Source organism: Saimiri boliviensis, chromosome X (assembly GCF_048565385.1).
Source record: "Saimiri boliviensis isolate mSaiBol1 chromosome X, mSaiBol1.pri, whole genome shotgun sequence".
Lineage (NCBI taxonomy): Eukaryota > Metazoa > Chordata > Mammalia > Primates > Cebidae > Saimiri > Saimiri boliviensis.
Genome location: NC_133470.1, coordinates 120,613,852 through 120,635,722, shown reverse-complemented (window position 1 = coordinate 120,635,722; position 21,871 = coordinate 120,613,852). Strand labels below are relative to the sequence as shown.

The following is a 21,871-nucleotide window of genomic DNA, read 5'->3' as shown; positions in this document are numbered from 1 at the left end:
GAAATTATGTTTAAGAAGTCTGGAATGAGCCTTTGGCAAGTGCTACTTTTACCTGGCTCCCCACACATGTGGAGACTCATAATAGGGCAAGTTTGAGAAATTATATTTTATACCAATTTTATCCCATCTTTCTCTACCTGATATACTGGGCTTCCACAAGATATCTGACTTGAGAAACAAACATGAGTCCACTGATTTTTGTATTATTATATTTTTTTTTCTGAAATCAGTGCTTTAGACATTATAAAGGGAATGCAACAAACAAATTTATGTTTTAGAAATATATTTGGCAACACTGTGAAGCATATATTGGATATGGAAAAATAGAGCAAAGAGCCATCTTAAGAACCCTCTATAATAGATTAGGTAGAACATAATGAGGTCTTCAGGTCACTTCTTAGCAGTCGGGGAGAGGATGAGAGGATAGATTTAGAGTATTTTATAAGGTAGAATGGATAGGACTAGCTTTTGAGTGTAGTGAGGCGTGAGTGAGAAGATTTTGAGATGACTCCTAGAATTTTAGTTGGGTGATCAGGTGGATGGTATATCCATTAACTGTGAAAATGAAAATGAGGCAAAGTGGAAAGTTCTATATGACAGCTCAATTTGAAGTGACTCCAGTACATACAGGTAAAGTTTTCCCATGGGAAGAAAGTTGAAAATAAAGGTCTGAAACTCAGGACAGAGGGGCTAAAAATAAACAAATTTGTTAGTCATTCATTTCTAGGACAAGTGTTCTTAATCTAGTATTGAGAGTATATAAAAAAAACTTCTGCAAATGTATGCAAAATTGTGTGCATGTTTGTGTGTCTGTGCATATATATAATCTTGCTTTCTTTGTAGTTACATAATTTGATTTTAAAAACCATGAAAATCAGATAAAAATTGTGTGTGTGTGTGTATATGTGCACGTGCACTCACACATTTTTCTTGGGAGTTGGACCTAGATTTCATCTGAAAATTGCCTGTTTATAAGAATCACCTGGAATTTCTAGAAAAATTCCTGATCTCCAAACAAACGAACTAATTAGTGATTCATAAACTTGCATAAAATTGGCCATTGTTTGGAGTTGGGTTATTTTGTCCTTGCTTTGGGTTGTGAGAACTCACTTGGACTTCCCCCATGATGTAATATCTATTTATAATATTACACAAGTAAGAAATGATTTTTTGTATAAAAATCACATTATTAGTAGTATAATCCTTGGGGATTTCTTCCTATGTGTTTTGAATTTCTGAGATTACTTGGAAGAAAATTTAAGGATACACTTATTTGACTGGTTCCTCAAATTAAAGAAAAACTCAGTATTCTAATTTACTAATTAAATTTCAAAGAGGTGTGCTTAGAGTGGGCTTGCTCAGAAAAGAGTAGAAGAGCTTACTTTATTTCATATTTTAACCTATGCATAAAAATGCATTTCTGAAAATAGGTGTTTTCCATCTTCCTTTATTGAAGAGACTTTCTTGGTTGGGAAATGTTTATTCTTTGATCTGTTTGTTATTATTATTATTTTCATTATTCTTTGAGACAAGGTCTCACTCTGTTGCCCAGGCTTGAGTGCAATGGCACAATCTTGGCTCACTACATCCTCGACCTCCCTGGGCTCAGGTGAATCTGTTCATTACTAAAACTGCTATTTTTACCTTCATTGTCAGTTCACTACAAGCAATATTTTATAATAAGCTTAAATACATTTAAAACTCAATGTTTATATTTAATAGTAAAAAACAGGAATATAATAAAATTTCCAGTCTTCAAATATTGAAGAGAGTACCAATTTCTGTTCATATGAAGTAAGCACACTTCACTCTGGCTCCCCCCACTGAATGGAAATAAAATCCCTGGGCAGATTGAGTGGAGTAGCTATCTGGGGCATCTGAAAAGTAAATGGCACCAAAAAGATTGTGGTAAGAAGTAGGAACTGAAATAATAAATAATGTGGCACTGAGTTACTTTTTTTTTTTTTTTTTTTTTCATTTCTATATATCCTGACTTGGACTCATGCAGTCTGTGTGTCCTGGAACTGCACCAAATGCAGACAGAGAGAAGTCCAAGGGAAGCCATCTCTTTCTGGTCTGAGTTAGGAAAGAGAATACCTAAGGTACAAGAGTGGACTGTATTATCTGTACTTTTCCCTCCAGGCCTGGCCTGTAAGCAAGCTTCATTCCTGGTGCTGAAACCATATGGTAGTGGTGCAACAGCAGGCAGGCAGGCAGACACCTAAAACTCTGTGGAAGGAAAATCTTACCAGAAGAATGGTGGCCCAAAGAGTGCAGGGGTAAATTCTGTTGCTTACTTTCTCTTTTTACTTTCCTATCACTTGGCCCCAGAGACGGAGACAGATGCAGGAAGTTTGTGAGAAAGCAGAGAAAGAAAAAACTGTGACTTTCTAGTGAGATGACCAAAAAACATGGCTTAGTCAGATGGAGAACATGGGAGAGACAAGAGAGAAGGAGAAGCTCAAGAATGGGATCCCACAAAGTCGCCAATCAATTCTAGACTCATATTAAAATTGTGAAAATATTGATATAATAATACACAGCATACTAAAGGTCTCAGACTGACCCTGGGTGGTGCACATAGTGGAAAGAGCTAAATAGTACTGCTGAAGCTTTCAAAACTGAATATATATTGGAACCCCAATGAAGTGAAGGCAAGTTGAAACATAAGGCCTGTACATAACTGGCTCAATTCTTTTAAAAAAAATCTTCATAGAAATTATTTAAATACTTCAAATCTTATAATATCAAAAATGCCCAAAACACAATCTAAAATTACTAAATATAAAAAGATTATGAAATTCTGACAAATTCTCCAGAGAAAACACAATAAACAGACATCAACTCTGAGATGACTCAAATGTTGTAATTATTCAAAAAACACTTTATAGCAGCTATCATAGCCATACTCCATAAAGTAAGTGCAAGTAGTCTTAAGTGGGATGGAAGACAGAAAGTCTCAGAAGAGGAATAAAAGACAAAATATCAAATGTATCCTTTAGAACTGAAAAATACAGCAAGAAAAATAAAAATATTACCAAACAAGGTTGATAGCAAAGACCAAAAATAGCCACCTATTTTTCCATGTAATGGTGGGATCTGAAAAACTGCTCCTCTATAAAGGCATTTAAGGCTCAGGCAAAAATTATCAAAATTAACTATTTCAAAACTTTGAAAATTAGAGAAAGATTTGCATCAATCTAAGGTATATTTATATAAGAAAAAATACCAAACGCATCTTGGTAAAAATAATTTTGTAGCATTTTAACGTGCCCCTTTTCAACCTCCTTCTCCCCAATTCTATGGTAGCCTTGAAAACCAACAGTCTTGTAATTATGGTATCTATGATAATTAGCAACCTAGAAACCACTGGAGAGGGGAATATTGAGTTTGGTGCTTCCCAGCAGGCCGCATTCCTAGAGAACTGTTATTATTTGACCTGTGTGGCAGTTCCCTCGTGCTCTCACTTACAGGAGTTGTATTTATGTTACCTTACTCAAGAATTACTCAGGGCAAACAGCCCTTTCCCTGAAAGCGTATGCTGAAAGCAATCAGAGATAATTTTCTAACATCACAGCTGCCTGACATGGTGATAATAGGGCAAAGAAGGACAGATTTTTAAAATTTTAAAAAACAGGGGCAGTGGCTTATGCCCGTAATCCCATCACTTTGGCAGGCCGAAGCAGGCCGGTCACTTGAGATCAAGAGTTTGAGAACAGCCTGGCCAACGTGGTGAAACCCTGTCTCTACTAAACATACAAAAAAAAATTAGCCGGGCATGGTGGTACATGCCTGTAGTCCCAGCTCCTCAGGAGGTAGAGGCAGGAGAATCACTTGAACCTGGGAGGCAGAGGTTACAGTGAGCCAAGATCATTTCACTGTACTCCAGCCTGGATGACAGAGCCAGACTCCCTCTAAAAAAACAGTAACAAAAACAAACAAAACTTTAAAACTTGGAGAATGAGATGTAAGGGGCTTTGAAAAATTCCAAAATATTCTTCGGACCCTAGAAGACCATGCACATATGCTGGGCTTTGCACATGTTCAAGGAAAACCTGAAAAGACCCAAATCTCTTATCTCTGACTGACCTTAAGGCTCTTTGCAAGCAGTAAGTAAAAGTTAAGGGAAGGAGTCAAGATTCCTGCCTGGGAATTCGAAAGATCCTGCAACACACACACAGCCACTTAGCAATTAGTGGGAGATAGATAGGCTGGTTCTAACCATTTAAAGAAATCTCTATCCAATCACTAGACAGCTATGAAACTAAGCAAAGATTCCAGTAGCTACACGAGAAAAAAAACAAACTTTACAGAGTTAGTCTAGGAACATCACCAAAAAAACCCCACAAACAACAATGAAGCTAAAAACAAATATCCAAAACAACAAACCCTGGAAGGGAGGGATGTGAATTACAGAATTGCTATTATTATATTATTTATTATATACAATTTCAACAATAAGAAATTCACAAGACATGTAAAGGACAGGAAAATAAAACTCAGACACGAGGGAAAAGCATAATATATATTAACTGTCTCTGAGGAGGCCCAGAAGTTTTACCGACTAGTCAAATTTAAAGCAGCTTAAATATATTCAAAGAACTAATGGGCAGCATTTATAAAGAACTAAATAGATACATGAGAAAGGTAACTGACCAAAGAGAGTATATCAATGAAGAAATACAAATTATAAGAAATCAACTGAATGAAAATTATGGAGTCCAAAATTATAATAACCGAAATGAAAAATACACCAGAGGGGTTCAAGAGCAGATCTGAGTTTACAGAAGAAAGAATCAATGAACTCAAAAACATTGATTGAGAATACCCACACAGAAGAAAAGGAGGAAAAAAAGGTGAGGAAAAAAAGCTGAAGAAAAACGAATAGAGCCTGGGACACCATTAAGCATATCATCATGCACATGATGGAAAGAGAGGAAAGAAAGGAGGGGAAGAAAAATATATCAAGGCCCCCAAATTTTCCCAAATTTGTTGGAAATCATTAATCTGCACAAGCAAGCTCAGTGAACTTAAAGTACATATGTGAGTGTTTTCATCACGAACTTGTGGTGAACTCTGTCAAATGCTTTTTCTACATGTATTGAGAGATCATGTGAGTTTGTCTTTTTTAAAATTAATTGTAAGATGATTCACATTTTACATGTTAAATCAAATGTGCATTTCTGGTTTTAATGTTTTCATTTTTCATTTTTGTGGGTACATAGAATAAAGACAATGTGGTATATATACACAATGCAGTACTACTCAGCCACAAAAAAAAAAAAAAAAAAAAAGATATCCAATTATTTGCAACAAGATGGATGGAACTGGAGATCATTATGTTAAGTAAAATAAGTCAGACACAGACAGACAAACATTGCATGTTCTCATTTATCTGTGGGATCTAAAAATCAAAACAATTGAACTCATGAACATAAGGAGTACAAGGAAGGTTACCAGAGGCTGGGAAGGGTAGTTGGTAGCTGGGAGGAAAGGTGAGGATGGTTAATGGGTGCAAAAAAAAAAAATAGAATGAAAAAGACATAGAATTTGAGTGCAAGGTGTCTATAGTCAACGACTCTGCATTTCTAAGATAAATTCCACTTGAGCATAGACTCACATGTTCTTACCAAGATTTAGTAGATTTTAAAAACTGACATTCTCCCTACTTCCTGTGTTATCATAAGATGATTTCCATAGACTTTAAATAGTTATTGTTTTTAAAAAATAATTTTTAACGTTATGAATGTTTTGCTGGGAAGAAAGACTGTAGAGCTCCTTATGCACCATTTTATCTCAGTTGATTTCAATTCAATGGATAAAGGAGAGCCTTATCCACAAATGGTGTTGGAAAAATTGAGCATCCATATGCAAATAAAGTGAATCTCAAGCTATACCTCACATCTTACACAAAAATTAACTGAAAATAAATTCTAGATATAAGTGTAAAACAAAAAACTCTAGGGCTGGGCGTGGTGGCTTACTCCTGTAATCCTAGCACTTTGGGAGGCCGAGGAGGGCGGATCATGAGGTCAGGAGATTGAGACCATCCTGGCCAACATGGTGAAACCCCATCTCTACTAAAAATACAAAAAAAAGAAAAATTAGCTGGGCATAGTGACACGTGCCTGTAGTCCCAGCTACTTGGTAGGCTGAAGCAGGAAAATTGCTTGAACCCAAGAGGTGGAGATTGCAGTGAGCCGAGATCATACAGCCTGGGTGACAGTGCGAGACTCCATCTCAAAAAAAAAAAAAAAAAAAAAAAAAAAAAAAACTCTAACACTGTTAACAGAAACTGTATAAGAAAATATTTATGACTTTAGGTTAGGTAGAGCTCTTAAATATGGCTGCAAAAGCATGATCCATTATAAAATGATAAATTAGACTTTGTCAAAAATTAATCTTATTTTTCCAGCAAAAAGACACTTTTAAGGAGTTGAAATGACAAGCCAGTACCTTAAAGAAAATATTTATAAACTTCTATGAAACAAAAAACTTTTATTTGGCATATATAAACAACTCTCAACAGTCAATGTTTAGAAAACAAATAAACCAATAAAATAATGTGAAGATAATTTAAACATATATTTCACTAATAAGCTATACAGATGACAAGGAAGCACATGAAAAGAAGTTCAATGTAATTTGTCCTCCAAGAAATGCAAATTAAATTCAAAATGTGATATCACTACACACTTAGAATGGAAAAAAAAATCTGAAAATACTTAATTCTTGTGAAGATGCAGAGCAACTAGAAGAGTTCTACATTGCTGGTAGGAATGCAAAATGGTACAGCCATTCTGGAAAGGAACTTTTTGTAAACTGAAATGCACAATTACTGAGTGACCCAGAAATGATACTCTAAGTATTTACATTAGAGAAACAAAAACTTGTGCTTACATAAACCATGTATAAGTGTTGATGAGAGTGGGAACAATTTGGACTTCTCATACACTGATGGTAGGAATGTAAGAGGGAGCAGCCACTTTGGAAAATAGTATGGTTTCTCACAAATTTAAAGAATTATTACTTTTTCCAACAATGCACTCCTAAATATAAAACCAAGAGAAATGAAACTATGTCCATGTAGAAACTGTAAACGAATGTCCGTAGTAGCTTGATACATAATCAACAAATTAGGAACAATGTAAATGTCCTTTAAAAGGTAAACAGAATGGAGAAACAAGCAGCAGTATGGCAATTAAAAGGTCTGAACTATTGATCTATAAAACAACATGAATAAATCTCAAAGATATTATGCTGATTGAGAGAACCCAGTTTCAAAGGGTTATATATTTTCTATGAATCCATTTATATGACGTTTTAGAAAAGCCAAAACTATAGCAACAGAAAGCAGATCGATGGTTTCCAGGGCTTAAGGGTGAGAAAAGGCTTTGATTACAAAGGGGCAGCATAAGGGAAGTTTTTGAGGTGATGAAACTATCTTGTATACTAATTGTTATGGTGATTACAAAATACATTCACATATTAAATTCAGAACTATACAACAAAAGTTGTTCAATAGTGTATTATAATTTTTTAATGTTTTAAGCAATAATTCTAAATTTTAACTGGTGTATTAAGCACATTGGAGGGGAAAATTCTATAAATCTGAATTATACTAATAGATAATTTATATAATGGATTGTGTCAACAAAACTAATAATGTTTCCAATACACTGAAATATCATACATTAAACATGCAAAAGATATTTTTCTATAATTGTACATGATCCCGAGGATTATTTCAGATTTTATTCTTGCTTTGTGCTTTCTTGTTCTTATGCAGTAAAGTTGAAACTGAAGACATTCTTCTCATTAACATCTGATAATAAGTTTTTATAAGCAGTTGTGCCCCACTTTAAACAATTGAGATATGGAAAAGTATAGCAAGTACAAAGCCAACTAATACGAATTTTTAGTTCAATAGTTTTTTAAGCTAAATTAGTGAAAAGCACAAAGCAGGTAACAGAAGTGGCTGGAGATGTTTTAAAGTGGGGAGAAGAACTTCTAATTCTAGAGAAGTGATTCTCAAGAGGGAAGGGCTGCAAAAGGGAGAGAAGAGAGAGAGGGGTGGACATATCAAAATCTTGGGGTTGGGGACATGTTCACTTTGAAAACACAAAGCACGTTCTAAACTATCTTTGTTTTATTATAAATTTGAGATTTTCAAATAAAACTTAGTATAGGTATGAGATTTTCTGCATGGATTCTAGGGCATGTCTTTGGTAAACAGATTCAGCTTCATTATCTCTCATACTGAACAGTAGTAAAATATCATAGGTCAGCCCCATGGTGTTACAAAGTCCATAGCAACAACAAAGATTTGCTCAGCATGCTCTATTTCCTAAGGTAGTTAACAATTAAAAAAAAATTAACAAGGAATGAGAAAAGAAAGATAATTTTCATTGGCAAGAAAGATAATTTTCATTGGGATAAATTCAGTTAAATAGAAGTTGGCTTCTTCAGCATTCTTAATGGAGTTTTCACTCTGAAAATATGAATATTTGTAGTGACATTCAAACATCATATTGCCACAAAATCAAGGTGATGGGAGGGTGGTGGCCACAAAATGCAGATCTCAGGCCCTGTCCCCATTAATTCTGATTCTGCCGTTCTGAGATGGGGTCTGTGATGAGGGTGTAAGAAATTTATCATTTTAAAAGATTCTTCTATGATTGTTATGTAGAAAGTTAGCAGACCACAATTTTAGAAACACACATTTAGAGAGTAGTTGCTCATTTTATAAAACGATTGTTACTTGTAGCATATTTTTATTAGATTCCTTTAAAGACAAACTTTCTTTTGAAATTTCAAAATAATTGCATGTATTAATTATATTAATTATATGTATTGCCCCTACATATACATACTTGTCTTCCCAAATAAATGTCCAATTCAATACAGCTTTTGAGGTTGTATGATATTATTTTGTATCCATTGAGCTTACTTGTGACTTTGGAGCCCTTAGCAAAATATAAATCTCCCTTCCTCATTATAAAATCCTATTGATATAATTACCTCCTTCTTCATTTTACCCTGTAGTTTAGCATTCTAGCCTTCACGTCAATTATTCTTCGTTTTTTTATAATTATAAAAACTTTTCTATTATGATAAACTAATTTAATTAATTATTGTTATTTAACAAAATACAATAAATTCAGAGGCTGGGAAGGGTAGTGGGAAAGTGGAGGGGAGATGGGGATGGTTAATGAGTATAAAAAGTAGTTAGAATTAAATAAGATCTGATATTCAATAGCACAACAGGGTGGCTATAATCAATAATAACAATTGTACATTTAAAAATAACTAAAAGAGTATAATTGGATTGTTAGTAACACAAAGGATAATTGCTTGAGGGAATGGATATCCCATTTTCCATGATATAATTATTGTGCATTGCATGCCTGTATCAAAACATTTCATGTACCTCATAAATATGCATACCTACTATGTACCCACAAAAATTAAAATAAACTAAATGTGAGCACAAATAAGTTCTGTCAACAGACAAAATTTTGACAAATTTAGTTTAAAGATTTAATTGGCTTTTACTTGTGATTCTAGAATAAGGCAACACCTCAGTCTATAAAATGAAATGCATATTCTGAGGGGCTGCACAGAGGAGGTTGGTTTTACAGGAAGAAGCAGCTGAAAAAAGCAAAAACAGAATAAAAACTGGATTGATTGTTTCTAAGTAACTTTCTTTATGGAGTTAAAAAATAGGAGTCTTTCTTTTTATACTGACTCAGGTTAACTAGAATCACCTGATTTTTTCTCTTTTTTTTTAACCTGCTCATTTCAAAGTTGAGTTTGGTTACATGGCACTCAGCACAGGTTACTCCATTCTGGTTTGGTCCGGTCTGCTTGGACCTAGTGCAGGAGCCCAGTCCAAAACAATGACCTCCCATAAACTTCAGCAGTTCTATCTTGACATTTGCCCAGCTGTGTAAAATCAGTTAAGTCACAGATCTTTTCTGGTGTCTGTTTTTTATATATTTGTGTATTGGGATAGATCACTTCTGACAAATTTTCCATCTATAAATTTCTCATTTTTTAATTTGTTTTGGACAAAGTTAAACTATTCCTTCAAACTTTTTATTCAAAGTGTTATTATATAACTGTAAACAAGGTACAGTATTTACTAAAAAAAAAGTATTCTTTTTGAACTCTCTGAGATGATAATCTACAGTCTAAGCCAAAACAAAATAAGAATTCTAAACCTATTAATCATATAAAATCTAATACATAAAAATCTATATAAAAGTCCCATTTCCCTCGTCTTGTAAAGCTTATTTGCTGCCCTTAACAAATCTTTTTAAGAATCAACCAAGTGAGAAATAATATTATATTAGTATAAGTCTGCCCCAAGGCTGAACCATTTATTAATTTTCTTTACAATAAATAACAAAAATTCCATCTGTTGTCAGCAGAACTCTTATTCAAACACAGGATTTGAGCTGTGGGATTAGAGCTATCAATTCTGCATCCAGGAAATTATTATGATCTTGAAGTTCTGGTAAACTGTTTCCTGAAGATACTGCCTCAAAGTGTTGATGTAGTTACCAAGGCAAGAAAAACGTTTACTATTTTGAGGAAATTTTGTAGAAACAAAATGTATTTTCCTTTTGAGTCTATAAACTCTTCAAGAATATAGTTTAAAATTCTGATCAACATACTTACCAATGTCAGAGTTAGAGAAGATCCAGGAAAGAACCTTTAAAATGACAGAGGGTCTGGAGGGACATCCATTACAGTTAGACTAAAACAAATGTGACTCTTCCAAGCTGATGGCTGAGAGGAGAAACATAAATTTTTGAAATGAATAAAATGATGAGATCTCTCAGAAGTGAGGACTAACTCTTGAAGCATGAAAGTAAAAATAATAGCTAGCGTTTATGGACTGCTTGCTGTGTGCCAGTTATTTTTCTAACAATTTATTTTCTTATTTAATCTTCGCAAGAATCTTAGGAGATAGATTCCATTATTATAGTCACTTTAAAGATTAAGGACCAGCTAAGGCTGGTCTAGCAACGCTATGCTCCGGCAATCCGTCGGCCCTGGCCTCCCAAAGTGCTGAGATTACAGACTTAAGCAAGTTTTTGATAACTCGGCCTAAGTTACAGCTCTGCATGTGAGATTTATTTCCAAACAACCTAACTTTGAAGATGAAGAGAGCCATGAGCAAACACAAATGATACATAGTTTGATAATTGGTAATTTGAAGGAAAAATTCTAACAATTGGAGTTTTCAAAAGCAGAAGAGAGAGTTTGGGCATTAATTTGGAATTTGATTTTGCAAGGTGTTTTTTCAGTTGAGTTTTCCTTTTTTATCTTCTTAAATTTATTTTTCCTTTTAGAAATAAGTTTTCCAGGAAACCACCTCCCCTCCCACCATGCTGGGCAGGTCACAACCATCTTTTTTAAACCTCCCTGAATTTTCCTCATACCCCCAAACAGGAAGACCTCAGGGTGAGAAGGGCGGAGTCTCACCCTGGTGGCAGTGAAGGCCCCTCTGCCACGACGGAGGTTTCTGATTGTGGGGCACAGTTTGGTTTTTGTTTTCTTCCAGTCTTTTAATTAGAAATGCAAACTTGGGTGACAGGCACAGTACAGAAGTGTGGGCTATGGAAACAACCTGCTGCGGCCCAGCAAACTTGGGTACATTCGTCAGCACTAGTGATTTGCTTGTGGAAGTAAGTTGTGTGTCATGGTGACGGGCTCACACGGTTGTATCTATTGGCAAACCCTTTAAGGATTTCTCTAACCATTGACACTGTGCTCTTAGATTGACTTGCAGTGATATTTAGACATACCAGTTCTATTGTGGAAAACAGACTCATGTGTGCCAAAAAGTCATACTGGAAGTATGGCCTGTCTTATGCGAGACTCTAAATAAGCACGGGGCTCATAATCAGATAGCAAAGTATTATCACAGGTGCCTGTACTTTGCTCTTTACTGTGTAGGCAAAGGATCTGCTGTGCTGCTGCAACCACTAGAATGATGTACATGGCATACATTCACACAGATGGTGAATTCGTGTGAATGTGTGCCATGTACATCATCATTCCTGTTTCCTATACTTTGGCATTATCCTCATGGATGAGTATGGCATGGAAGAAGCCTGTCAGAAGGGACCACTAGACATGCTCCAGGCACTATGCATCCCCACCTTTCAGCTCCTACAACAGCAGAATGGTCTCCAGAATCACTCTGACATTTCAGATGACCTGTTCAGGCTATCCACCAGGTAAACTCAGTAAAGCCCCATAACCTTGCTGAGGAGCCAGGTAGTTATCCCTATCTTACAGTTGGCCATTGCCTCTAATAGCCTGGACTACTAGGATGCCAATGGTAACCTCATGAGGCTCCTTCAAGAGCTAATCGTTGCAAGAGTAGCCAATGATCACAAAGACTTTGAATTATGAAAAAAACTCATTGGACAGGAGATGAACTGGCTTGGACAGCAGCTTGTCAGTCAGCTATTCCAGACATGTCTCTTTTGTCTCCCCACCCCAAACCTAGATGTGGCCGAAGTGCTCTGGGAGATCATGCAGGTGGACAGACTGACTTTTTGGGGATGGTTATAGATAAAACCGTTTAGTGATGGTTATCGACTCACCGCAACCTCCAACTTCTGGGTTCAAGAGATTCTTCTGCCTCAGTCTCTGGAGCAGCTGGGATTATAGGCATGCACCACCGTGCCCGGCTAATTTTGTATTTTTAGTAGAGACGGGATTTCACACTCCTGACCTCAGGTAATCCGTCCGCTTCAGCCTCCCAAAGTGCTGGCATTATAGGCGTGAGCCACCGCCCCGGGCGGGGAGAAAGGAAAATAAATAAATAAATAAATAAATAAATAAATAAATAAATAAATAAAGGCTGGGCTGTACCTTGTGGAGAGTGGGCTTGGCTACGCAGGCCCCAGCCACCAACCGTAACCAAATGCGTTGCCCGGGCCTGCATGCCCATTTACATGCGGCCGGCACTCGGGGCGTGCGAGGAGTTGCCACGCAGACGTCACGCCATGTACCACGTTGCCTGAGACACGGTCGCCGTCTTTGGTTGCCATTTCGCTGGCCCTGAGGCACTGTGGTCGGTAGAAACTTAAGTGTGAGTGTCCTGGGTTGTGCGGTTGCAGCTATGTCATCGTTACCGCTGCGGGTGGCAGTGGTGTGTTTGGGTAACCAGAACCGTAGCATGGAGGCACACAACATCCTCAGCAAACGTGAATTCAGTGTCCGGTCCTTTGGAACAACAACTCATGTGAAGCTTCCAGGACCAACACCTAACAAGCCGAATATTTATGATTTTGAAACCACATATGATGAGATGTACAAAGATCTTCTCATGAAAGACAAGAGTTCTATATACAGAATGGTATTCTGCATATGTTAGACAGAAATAAGAGAATCAAGCTCCGGCCAGAAAGAGGCCAGAATTTCGAAGATGTGTTTGATCTGATCATCACTTGTAAGAGAAAGTTTATGACCAGGCGGTGGAATATCTGACTTCCAGAGAACAGGAGACCTGCTAGCCAGTACATGTGGTGAATGTGGACATCCCTGATAGCCAGGAAGACGCCGACCTAGGGGCATTCCACATCTGTGAGCTCTGCCAGTGTATCTGGCAGTCAAACGATATCGAGAATGAGATTGATCACCTGCTGCATGCGTTCGAGGCTAAGACCGGCCAGACCCTCCTGCACACAGTGGGCTTCTACTGATGGGCCAGGCCTGGAGCCCGCCGCTGGTACTGCCCCTTGCTGCTGCTGCCACCACCACCATGGCCAGCTTCGCCACTGCTGCTGCCACGGCTAATTCCCTTGCCGCTGCAGCCCTCTTGAAGCCACCGTCTTGAACTTACTTTTGTTCATACTTTTTACTTGCTGACATTTGCTTTTACCTTTAGGTATTTGGCTGATGGACCATAATATTACCGAAAGAAATTGTACTTGTAAAATGAGAGGACATGGATAAATTCCAAGTTTCTTCTATCCCATTTTTAGTTATGAGTAGGATTTTGATTATAAAGTGGTGTTGTTTTTGCTTTCCTTTAACCAAGGAGTTTGGGAAGAGCTGCCAGGCCTTCCTGCACACAGACTTCCTCACCCCAATTTTTGAGTTGTTAGCTGTCTTTTTTTTTTTTTTTTTTTTTTTTTTTTTTTTTTTTTTTTTTTGAGGCAGGGTCTTATTTTTTCTGCCAGGCTGGGGTGCAATGGCAAAATCTCAGTTCAATGTAGCCTCAACCTCTGAGACTCAAGGGATCTTTCCATCTCAGCCCCTAAAGTAGCTGTGACTACAGGCACGTGTCACCATGCTAAGTTAATTTTTTTCTACTTTGTAGGTAGAGACAGGTCCTGAACTCCTGGCCTCAAGTAATCCTCCCACCTCAGCCTCCCAAAGGGCTGGGATTACAGGCGTGAGCCACCACGCCTGATCTGCTTTCTTATAGTTGTGTTTTAAGAGGTCTTTATATTTTTTGCATAACACTCCTTTATCACATATGTGTTCTGCAAAGATTTTCACCCTGGCCGTCACTTGTATTTTCATTTCCTTCATACATTCTATAGCAGAGAACAAGTTTTAATTTTAATCAAGTCAAAATTTCCAATTGTTTCACTTGTGTGTCATGCTTTTTGTGTTGTATCTAAAAGCCACTGCCAAACCAAGGTCATCCAGATGTTCTTATATGTTAACTAAAATACTATTCTTACCAACCTTCATATTTTTGTATGTGTTTTATACTTTCTATTATTTTCTAAAGAAAATGCTTTGGTACTTACTCTGGAGATTGAATTGAGAGTGTATGTGAGTTGTTGCCTTATACAATACATCACTTTGAAATTCAGTTAGATATAAAGGTATGACGTGGGTGTAATCATATAATTACAAATATATTTGTAGGTCTATAATGACATATATTTGTACTGACTGATAGTTCTGTATACATATATTTTTACAAGGTGATCAAAATTTGAGAACCAATTATCAAGAAAAACTTTAACATTATCCTATTTCAAGATATACAGGTCTAGCATATTCATGACACTTATATAGTGACACAGAATATGAAATAATCACATAAGGTAGCTATAAAACCATTGCTGAAATTGTTATATAAAATAAACCAAGTTATCAAATAGATATTAGTTTTATTGTTTTCACTGTCTTCCAAACTAAAATTTGTAACACCTTTGGCTTAGTAGGAAAACATCATCTCTTGGGTGTGAGACTGCGATGGTTAATACTGAGAGTGAACTTGATTGGATTGAAGGATACAAAGGAGTGATCCTTACTGTGTCTGTAAGGGTATTGCTAAAGGAGATTAACATTTGAGTCAGTGGGCTGGGAAAGGCAGGCCCATTCTTTTTTTTTTTTTTTTTTTTTTTTTTGTTTGTTTGTTTGTTTGAGATGGAGTCTTCCTCTGTTGCCAGGCTGGAGTGCAGTGGAGCAATCTTGGCTCACTGCAACCTCCGCCTCCTGGATTCAAGGGATTCTTCTGCCTCAGCCTCCCAAGCAGCTGGGACCAGAGGCACGTGCCACCACGCCCGGCTAATTTTTGTATTTTTGGTAGAGATGGGGTTTCCCCATGTTGGCCAGGAAGGTCTCGATCTCTTGACCTCGTGATCCGCCCACCTCAGCCTCTCAAAGTGAGAAATGCCTGAGGTAGCCAACAGTTGAGGGGGATGGAGACAGCAAACCACCATGGCATGGGTGTACCTATGCAACAATCCTGCAGGATGCAGGACATGCACATGTACCCCAGAACCCAAATACAATTGAAAAAAAAAGAAATAATGAGTAATAGGAAAAATTAATATTTTGAAATTAATATTTTCTCTATTACTCTTTAATTCATAAATATTAATTTTCCCTATTACTCTTTATGTAATATGTAATAGCATATTTTAGTTGTAGAATGAAATATTAAAACGTGTTGAAGCTTGAAGCTAGTTATACTAAAAATAAAATTGACATACTATTTATCTTTTAATAACTCATACTCAGATAAATATTATTAAGAAAAATAAATGTTATTTCAAATGGTAGAAGAAAAGGAGGATTGTGTTTTATACACAAAGACAAGTAAGAGCTGCTTTTACAACTGGGTCATTCATGCAAATTCCCATGATCAAAATAACCAAAAATAATTAAAACGGGCTTTATGGTCATAAAGTTAAAGACTAAAATGTGGACCATCATTCACCATTTTAAAAGGCAAAATTGTATCATCTCAAATTGCTATGTCACTTCTTCATTTTACTGGTGACTCCAAGATAGATTTTGCTCTGTTTGTCAACCTAAATTTGCAGACAGTTTTCCTCTGCAGCCATCTATCAAATTAATGGTCCAGATGTTGGAATATTAAGATAGGACTTGTTTCTTTTTGTGAATTTTTCCTGATTTAAGTCAGCATGCCACTTTTAACAGAAACTTTATTACCATAATATTGATTATTCTGCAAATATTTAGTCCAAATATTTCTATTTGGCAGTTTTTGTGAATCTTCAGGTAGTTTTTTTTCCCTGTAAATTATCTTGCTATTGTCAAGGTTTTTGAATAGTTAGAAATGAATTTTAAGTAATACTATAGGGTTATGTACCAGCTTATGATGTGGTATTTACTGAACCCTTTTGCTAGCGATTCTTAAAATACATTTTATTCCTCACTGTCAATTTCACCAATAACTTTGCAACATTTAATTATGTCATCTAAATATTCTCTGGTTGGAACTACAATTGAAATTTTCTTTTCTTTTGGGGAGGATAACAAGTGTTGTTTAGATGCCTTGAAGTTTCATAGTCTAATCTGATTATAAAATGGAAAATGCTTTTATTTCCTTTATGAGCATGATGAAAACATTTTGAAAACTGGAAAAAATGTAATCAAAATGGATCGTTCAGGATATAATTGGATTCAAAGAACAACAGGAAAGCTCACCTACTGTTAATATAACATCAGGAAAGTTCCCCAACTGATAAGGAAACATTTTGTATCTTTGTAGGTAAAGTGATTTGCTGCTTGGCTGGAAAACAGCATTTTTTTTCTGGTTTTTTTTTTTTTTTTTTCCCAATATTTTGTTGTCCAAATCTGTCTTCTTCCCATGAGATGCGTCATGTAGTAATTTATGTCACCCAGAAGAACAGAGACAGAACCAATATTCTGTCTGAAAGCCACTGACTTAAGAGAATACCCATCCCTTGCTCTTTGGGATTTGAAGCAGGAATCATAACAGTTAATAAAATAAATAAATAAATAAATAAAATTAAAAAATAAAAACCCATATAGGAATGAAGAATTTTTATGAGAACATACAAGAAAAGAAAAAACATGAAATTATACTGGGTTGCAAAAATTTAACTGCTGGTCAATTGACTAGGAATGGATTTAGGCTTATTCTTTTTCTTTCTTCTATGTCTCATGTCATTAGATAACTACATATGATGTAAAAAGCACTGATACAAAGTAAGTTGAGGATAGAAATTCTTGGAGATAACTTGAAAACTCCGAATAGCATTTAAATCAGCAGGCCCTAATGATTGGTGACTAAGGATTCTAAAGGCAATGGTGCATGTTATTGCAAATCTCTTTGCTGCTATTTTGAGAAAGTTGCTCAGAACAAAACTGCCAGAAGTCTGAGATAGAGCTCAGTGCCCAATTTTACTAAAAGGATGATCTTGGAAAATTGTAGACCTGTTAGCATAACTTCAGTACCTAGGATGATAGTGGAAAAAGTCATTATACTATCAACTTGAATATACCTACAGGGGCACAAAATGCTGACTAATGAGCAACATGATTTCACAAAGAACAAATAACGTCAGCACATTTCATTTCTCTCTCTACCAAAGTACTATCATTTATAGAGGGGGAGGAAAAATCATTATGTGCCTGCAAACACCATTTAAGTTTTTCCATCTAACCAAGTCTTAATTTTCCCTATGCTTTTTTCTCTAAGGCTAGTCTTTAGAGTAGATAGTTATGGTATTATTTTAGAAACGTTGGGGCAATTTTGCTGTTCTCCAAAACAATTAATATTTGGTTCTTTTTCTTTAAACTTGACACTTTTTGACACTACCAACAAGCTCTGTGACTTTGAAAAAGTTACTAAACTTCTCTGAGTTTGTTTCTATATCTGTAAAAGCTGAAGTTCCTTTTTAGTTCTCTGGATCTATTACTGAAAAGAGGTATTATATTCAAGATAACATTTCAAGTTGATTCATTAAATACAAGAGGTTTATTAAAAGGAAAGTGTAAAGTTATACAAATACTGTGACACAAACGCAAATGAATAGAAGTAAAATTATGATGAAGATGATGATGATGATATGAATAATAGCTAAATGATGTAATGTTCACTATGTGTCGGGCATTAATTAGAGTTTTTACATATTAACATTAGAAAGACAAAAGACAAAGAAGATTACTTAAGTGGAAAAAATGTGCAACCTACACGATTTAAGAATATAATGATCGAAACTAGTGACAGAAGTAAGCAAAATCCAGTATGAAATCTGTCTATACTTGGCTTGACTAAATCTTTATTACTGAGCTACATTTAGTTTAGGATTCTGCGGTTGAAAAAGAATGCAGGTGTTATACAGTTGTTGTTTTAGAGGACTGCAACTAAAAGAAATTAAATATATCTAAGAGGCTGAAAAGAAATTTAAGGCACGATTTTTCTCTGAGGGAAGGAGAGAGGGAGACAGGAAAGTGTCTACTTGCTTTGTAAAAATAGCCTAGGGCAGACTAAATAAAATAGGGAAAATGTTAACCAAGTAATTCAGTAAATATTCATTTCCTATCTAATACTGCTTGCTATTGTGTTAGAAAAAAAAACTCTCTGCTAACCAAGAGTTTGTATTTTGACTAGGAAGACAAAAATAACATAGTCATCTAAGGCTGCATAAGATGCATTTATGATCCAGTGCTAAAATGAATAGTGCAGACAGTAAATGAGATCAGTATCTAGAGAAGAGAGCAATGAAGGTAGGCCAAGCCATATGTATTTTCCCTAAATGTCAGATTTTCCTTACTCTCTGCTTCCTTCACCTTGCTCATAGAAGGCCTCTGTGTTGACAGAACCTCTGGAATGCCTTCTCTGAACAACTATGCCCTCTCTAGTCCCCACAACAATGCACACATACAATTGGCTTACGTGACCATTCTATACTCCTTCAGCATTTTGCACTTGTCTGCAACTCAGTTCTTCTCACTCTGCATTATAACTGCCTATTTGCTTGTCTGTGCCCCTCAATAAAATGTGAGTTCCATGAGAGTAAGCACCAGTTTTTATTTATTGCTCTGTCATCTAGTGCATGGCTTAGTATATATTAGGAAATTAATTAATATTTGAGGAGTGTCAACAGCATTTTTTCTATTACAACTTGATAACAAAATGTTGCCAACAAATTTCTCTCTAAATTCTCCAACTGAGAAATAAGACTAATGGGTCTAAGATCCTGCCATGACAAATTCATGAAAATATTTATGATCATTTATGTACATTTCAATCTCTTCAGGTTTACTTCTTACCTCTCTTTTCTTCTCACCATATGCCATAGTCACAAAGAACTATTTGTGGTTTTCTTCAGTGTTCTTTGTTCTCTCTAATCTCTCCTATTTATGCATATACATTCAGAATACACTCTTATTTCTCACCTCTTCCTGCTGGCCCTGGCCCTGCCACCTTCTTCATCTGGTTATCTCCAACTTATCTATTAAGTCTCTTTCAGCTCACCAACCTGAGGAAAGAAATCTTTTCTTGACAATTCAATCTCCAGTCCTTACACTGGGTTGATGGGATTGATTTTGGTGCCCCTGCTCCATGTTCCAATGCATATGCTACCCATCTCTTAATAAATTATGTGAGTTTCTTGAGCTTCCTTGTTCATTCCTTTACAAGCAACACTTAGTGAAGGATTTGACACAAAATAAACTCACCATAAATATTGGGAGATGGAATGAATGAATGGGATTGGAAAGCTTTGTGGAGGTATTGAATATAGCTAAAAAATATTGATGCCTTACTATACACCAGGATCCATTCTGTGTACTCATATATTAAATCACAAAGTCATCTCAAAGGCATTATAGAATAAGTTACTCTTATTATCTCAATTTTGCAAATATAGAAGTGGAGGCACTGAAGTCTAAGTAATTTGTCCAAAGTTATACACAGCTGTCAAGTAACAAAGAAAATGCTATTAAGTACTACACCACATTGTCTTTATACTTACGTTTTACACTGGTCCATCAAAGATGAAATAGATTGGGAATGAGCGAATCAAGATAGAAAAGTGCTACAGATGAGCAAATATTATGTAAGCTGAAGAATAGCATTTAATATGCAAAAACAGAAAACGATTGGGAGAATAGTCTGATATTGTTTCGAATGTTTGTATTGGGAAGTAGTGGAAGACAGACTTGGATAGATAAGTAGGTAGGTTGTAGACAGGATATAACGTAAAAATATAGAGTTTAGAATAGAGTACACAAGAAGGGATAAAAACACAGTGTGTTTTTGAGTAAGTGAATAACATAATAGAATCACTTTTGGGAGGGGTAAAACAAAGGGATGTGCATAATTAGCAAGATTGGGGAAAACTGCCAGCTAGTTCAGGTTTTCAGCTCAGCATTATTGTGGTAATGTCACCAATGTTCAAGGTCTAGTTCTTATACCGAAAGTTTTATAAAAATCTATGTGCCCCAAAGCTTGTAAGATTCTTATGTGACTTATTCAAACAAAATAATTAGCAACTAAATTTTGAGCACCATTGCTATAACAGTCATTGTATCAGATTTTGGGAAATAGTGATGAAGGGAAGACATGGTTGCTGTCACCATGGAGTATACTAGGTTAAGTGTAATCCACATAAAGTGATATGTGTCATAAAAGTGGAAAAAGAGGTCAATGTAAAAGATATGGGAGTTCATTACTGGTCTATGATACCAAAGGAAAATGCCTGAAAGAGGTTACAAAGAAGCAGAGAATCAAAGAATGACTAGAATTTGGTTAGACAAGGGTGAAAAGGAGGAACTCCAAGTAGAAAAAAATAACACATAGAAAGTATTTGAGATGGGAGAGATCATATCATGTTCAAAGATTTGAAAGCTGCTCTAAATGGCTGGAGCAGAGAAGGAAAGTGACAAGAGATGATGTTACAGAGGAAGACATTGAGAATAATTTATTTTTATGCTAAATGTTATCAGAAATTATTTAAGGGCTTTAAACACTTCAGTGATCAGTTTGTATGATTATATATATATATATATATATATATATATATATATATATATTTTAAACCCTTGTCCAATTTCCCCTTCCAACAGATTGATAGACTAGATGAACTGACTGGCTCTCAAATTCATACTAACTAAAAATGCTGGATTAAGTTTTTTCTATGTGTATTGGTAAGAAATATGGAATACACAGTTTTAAAAAGTCAAAAATTAAGAAAAGTAGGAAACTAAAAAAAGTGAGTGAAGCACTGACTAAAGCTTATACACGAGGGGATGTTTCAAATATGGTGAGTTTTAACGTCAGTTTTCGTAACCTCATGAGGATTAAGAGACAGGCCATAAGTCTTATGGCCCACCCAGGAGACTAATGTAACATACCCACATAAAGCTTGAACCCCAAAGGAATGAAGCCATCCTGACAGGGTGACCTAGAAATATGTGAGAGCATTTTAAAATTTAGACTCTATATTGTACTTCTGAATGGCTCAATAGATTATATTAGATCAGCTGTTTTGCAGATAAAAACTATATACTATGCAAATATATTTTTTTAAAAAACACTTGACGCCACTGGCAAGGGAACAAAGCAGGAAGATGACAGAGGGTGCTGATATCTGCATGGAAA

The 21,871-nt window shown here is 35.8% G+C and overlaps 2 pseudogenes; both read left to right on the top strand.

Moving 5' to 3' along the window:
- LOC101048359 (transportin-3-like) overlaps window positions 1-12,591 on the top strand; it is an 87,862-nt pseudogene extending 75,271 nt beyond the window's left edge.
- A 553-nt stretch (window positions 12,592-13,144) lies between these two features.
- Window positions 13,145-13,727, top strand: LOC101051111 (RNA polymerase II subunit A C-terminal domain phosphatase SSU72 pseudogene; annotated as a pseudogene).
- Window positions 13,728-21,871: the final 8,144 nt, after the last annotated feature.